At 41.4% G+C, this 5,424-nt stretch overlaps 1 pseudogene; it reads left to right on the plus strand.

The window, feature by feature from the left end:
* Nucleotides 1-1,641: 1,641 nt before the first annotated feature.
* LOC131954503 (uncharacterized) lies at nt 1,642-1,738 on the plus strand (annotated as a pseudogene).
* Nucleotides 1,739-5,424: the final 3,686 nt, after the last annotated feature.

Genomic DNA, 5,424 nt, shown 5'->3' on the forward strand with positions numbered 1-5,424 from the left:
TTATATATATTGAGTTTTTTACAAGGGAGGTAATTATAAAATTAAATGATAAAAAGAAATGGAAAAAATAATAATATACTTTTAAGCAAAAACAAGTAAACAAATATTAGTATAAATTATAGAAAATTAAAATCCAATAAACTTATTTAAAACCTTTGGTGATTAATAATAAAGTTTTAATTACAACTCCTAGTAATTGTTAGCTGTTAGTCTAATAATTAGAAATTACTTATATCAATCAACTTTAATATTAGTACCGAGAAAACTATTTAAGCACCGTCCTTCAGTATTTGCAACTTCTTGATATATTTTTATTTGCGTGATGCTTCTATATATTTCTTTGTAATCCACGATTACAAACAAACATACTTACATCTCACCTTACTTTCACCGATGTCGTCCTCAAAGACGACAGTTGCAAAAATTGTCACCGCCAGCAAAGGGGTTGCTGCCTTCGACGTCACTACCTTACATAACACACACAAAACACACGGCCCTTACACACTATACTTCACTTTACACGAAAAGGACAGGATCAACGGAACCCTTAGATGGGTCCCACCCACACTAAGCGATCGTACACTTATAAAAGCTTTGCAACCCTACAGCAACAAAGAACCTTCCATAAACACAATCCCCCACACCACCAACCGCAACTTCTCAATATACACTGACAACCCAGCAAACATACCTCACTATATCCAAATTAACTACAAAAACAAATCACTCAACATGTTAGTAGTCATAAACGGAATAAAACAAGCATGCCAACACTGCTCATCAACAGCACACTGGACCAACCAATGTCAGGATATCAACATAGACCCAACACCCGAAGTACAACCATCATCAATCAACCAGTGCCAGGATATCAGCACAGCACCTAGTGCACAACCACCAGCAACAAAAGAAACAGCTATAGATGTACCACAGCTACCAAAACCAATGGAAGCGGAAACATCACTCACGGAACCAGCCAGCCCGCCCAAAATAGCAAGCAAGCCAACAACCTCAAATAAGAGTATAATAAAATCACCAATCCACATTAACAATCCACATACCAAACTTTGTGTCACCATCCAAGTTGAACAAAGGCACATTCACATTTGAAGCAAAACCAAACTCCACTATCAATATCTCCAGCCCAGACTCAGAATTGAGCGACAGCACAAAAAGGAAACACAGCCCAACGGATGTAAATCAGCAAAAAAAAAAAACCTAAATACTATAAACTGGATTACAGCAACAACAGATGCAGGTTTTGCACCCAGAATTTTAAAACACCTACAGACACTAGAGAACACGAGTCCTCGACACACAAGGAGCTCTTGGTGTGTCACTTGTGCGACAACAAGATCATGCACAAGGATATAACCCAGCACTACAGGGGATGTCATCCGTATGAACTCACGTATACCTGCCACATTTGCAAAACATGCCTCCCTCTCAAGGGGATGAAAGTACACACGAGAGAGCATCATCCGGAAGTCAAAAGATCGCCCTTCATAAAACCTTAAAAGAAAATTTTAGACGTTTTGTACTAGGAAACTTAAGTATATATGCTGTTGTAAAGTAACTATTACTTTTAGACATTGTGTATTACAAACGTAACTTGTATTATATGTATAATAAAAAAAAAGTATCTAAAAAAAAAAAAGTATCTGTTCTTATCAGCTTAATATCTGATACGTGGCTCATTGAGTCACTACGATATTAAACTGATTTTTGGTAAAAAAAAGAAGAAAAAAAAAAAAAGTATCTGTTCTTAAATTTGCTAAGTCCACGACAAATCCTGACCACGGCTCGTGTTGCTCCCACTGCAGCCAAGTTAACAACCGCAACATCCTGTCTACCACAGGAAGAATGTCCAGACCCCCATCCAGTTGAAACACCCACCGTGCAAGTACCCATTACCCCAAGAGGTCAACCAAACCTGTGAGGCCATATAATAAGACGTCACATCAGCAATCATCAAATTCTTCTACTCAATCCTTGCAGAGCTGACACCTGGTACTTCCTCTCACAAGCCCCAGACGTCACCACAATGCACAACACTTGCAGAACACACGGTCCATATACCCCGCAGTTCTCACTTCATGTAAACGACAAAATTAACGGGACCATTAGATGGGCACTCCCTACACTCAACCACGCTACACTCATACAAGCACTAGGCCCATATAGTGACAAAGAGCCATCCATAAACACAATCCCACACACTAATAATCGCAGCTTCTCTGTCTACACCGATAACCCACCAACTCTCCCACACTACATCCAAATAAATTACAAAAACAAATCACTCACTATCCTAATCGCAATCGCCGGGAGAAGACAAGCGTGTCAAATCTGTTCCTCCACCCTACACTGGACGAACCATTGCCAACAAACACCTTCAGACACACCACTGCGGGAAGACCCAACAGCACAATCAACAACGTCAGCAAAAACAACGCAGCCGACAACCCTAAAACCAGCATCACGATCAACTGTAAAATCAACAACTCCTATTACAACAGAGATCGCAATACAGCCAGTCATTTCCGTGCCCCAAAGCCCAGTCATGGACACATCTGAATCAACGGTCTTGAAGACGCCAACATCTGAATCAACGGTCTTGAAGACACCAACATCTGAATCAACGGTCTTGAAGACACCAACATCTAAATCAACGGTCTTGAAGACGCCAACATTTGACACATCAGAATCAACGGTCTTGAAGACGCCAACATCAGAATCAACGGTCTTGAAGACACCAACATCTGAATCAACGGTCTTGAAGACGCCAACAACTGACCATGGCGAAGCAGCACAACAGCCAGTAACAAGCATGTATGCCGTCACCACCTAGATCTCGACACCAGAGAAAGAAACATCCAGTCCTCAAATCTCACCACAGCAAACAATCGTGGAAACATCAACAACAAACAATCGTGGAAACATCAACAACAAACAATCGTGGAAACATCAACAACAAACAATCGTGGAAACATCAACAACAAACAATCGTGGAAACATCAACAACAAACAATCGTGGAAACATCAACAACAAACAATCGTGGAAACATCAACAACAAACAATCGTGGAAACATCAACAACAAACAATCGTGGACACATCAACAAAAAACAATCGTGGAAACATCAACAACAAACAATCGTGGAAACATGAACAACCAAGAGGAAGAAAGAGGACAGCCAAGAACCGCCCCCCACCCCCAACGAGATGGAATTTATATAATAAAAATATACTTTTACTAGTTTCCGCCCCCCCCCCCCCGCGGAAAATGTTGACCGCCCCCCCCCCTTCCCGAAAATATCAAGTGCCTTCCCCCGCCCCCCCAACCCCCCCCCCCCCCCCCCGCGGAAAATGTTGACCGCCCCCCCCCCCCTTCCCGAAAATATCAAGTGCCTTCCCCCCCCACCCCCGCAGAGAAAAAGTCTGTAAGGAAACACTTTATTTTTCCTCTTGTGTATTATAGCAGAGTCCACCACACTGTGTTTATTTCAGACTTTTTCTCCCGGGGTAATGGGGGGGGGGGGGGAGGGTTGGGGGAGAGGTGACTGGTAAAAGTATATACTTTCTATATAAATTCTATTTCGATCGTGGTAGGCGACGTTGGGGAGGGGGGGGGGGAGGCAGAGCCTAAGAAGAATCTCTGATCCCCACACCTGCATTAATCCCGAACACCCACACACAACATGCGTCCACTAATCCCACCACACACAAAATGCGTCCACTAATCCCACCACACTAAATTCTCACACACTAAATTCTCCCACACATAATTCTCCCAAACTAAATTCTCCCACACTATATTCTCCCACACTATATTCTCCCACACTAAATTCTCCCACACTATATTCTCCCACACTATATTCTCCCACACTAAATTCTCCCACACTAAGTCTCTCCCACATTATATTCTGGCAAACTAAACTCTCCCACACTAACAATCTCACAAATCTAAACTCGATACAAAAATAGTCTCTACCAAAATCACCCAAACATTCAACTCCCCCATATTAGATCCCATCACACACCTCCTCCCCCCCCCCCCCCAACACCACTTGGAACTAAACGCTGACACAGAATATTAGTGTTAGTCCCGAGAGTGTACCAAGGTGTAACACAGTTCACAGCGGTTTGCTCTCGTCTTTTGGATGAGTCAAAATATCTCGCGCGTGGAACTATTTTGTTAGGGGAGAAAACAAACATTGTTTTTCTTTAAAGGGAGGTAATTATAAAAGTAAACGATAAACAGAAATAGAAATAAAAATAATATATTCTGAAGCAAAAACAAGTAAACAAACGTTAGTATAAATTATAGAAACTATTGCAACTATCGCCAATGACCGCTGTGGGGTTGCGCCCACACATCCCTCGAAGTGCACATGCCCTCGAGATGAGTCACCCAGTACTTGTATTGGGTGGCTTCAAATGCACGAGTGGCTAACCTTCAATTTTCTATTTTTCAGCCTGACGACACCCATCTAGGAGAAATCTTAGGTGGGAGGTCCGTCACAATCGCAAGCAAAAAAAGAAAAAAAAAAACAAAAAAAAAAAACAAACAATCGCAAGCAAATCGAACTCATCTCTCAAGATCAACCACGCAATCACGTCACTACTAACAACTTTGCCACTATTTTGGCGACACCCACCTAGGAGACGTCTTAGGTGGGAGGCTCCGTCAAATACCTGCAAAGGAACTAACTATCTCTCAATACCAACTCAACTTACTCAAAATAAACACTCGTCAACACCTTTACTCTACTCATCTCAACTATCTGACCAAGCTCAAAGTCTTCACATCTACAATCCTCGACTCAGCATATCAGGAAAACTTCACTCTTCATCGACACATCGCCCACCTCAACTACTAGACTACGACACAACTTCGATACTCTCTCCAAGCTCCACTCCATCGAACAATACTACTATCAAAGACAACACACGAAGCTCGCCGCTTCAACAACGCATCGATTCAACTCTACCATCAACGCCTCAACAACGGAACATCCCTCATTAACACTCTCAAAGTACAACTACCAACTAAGAATCAACCACTACCCAACCAAGATTATATCACTCGCAAGAACAAAGGCTAAAGGACGATAAGCGATCATGTTTTGTCATGTAATCTATGTTATATGTACTTTGTGTCATAGCAAACCGGAAACAAAAACAAGAAATCAAAAGAAACAAATGGAACCAAGAAAACGGAACAAAGAAATCAAAGAAACAGGGAAAAATGGAACAAAGAAATCAGAAGGGACATTAAGACAGTGTAAATCTTTTTAATGCAATACTATGTATTACATTATAATTTTTTAACATGCAACCTATCCACACAGTGGAAGGAGTTCTATTAAACGTGTAGAAAAAAAATGTATCTACTGAAAAGTCTGTAAAACTCAGACAATTT

This window comes from Physella acuta, unplaced genomic scaffold, assembly GCF_028476545.2.
Source record: "Physella acuta isolate Inbredline_101_S28 unplaced genomic scaffold, ASM2847654v3 ptg001006l, whole genome shotgun sequence".
Classification (NCBI taxonomy): Eukaryota; Metazoa; Mollusca; class Gastropoda; family Physidae; genus Physella; species Physella acuta.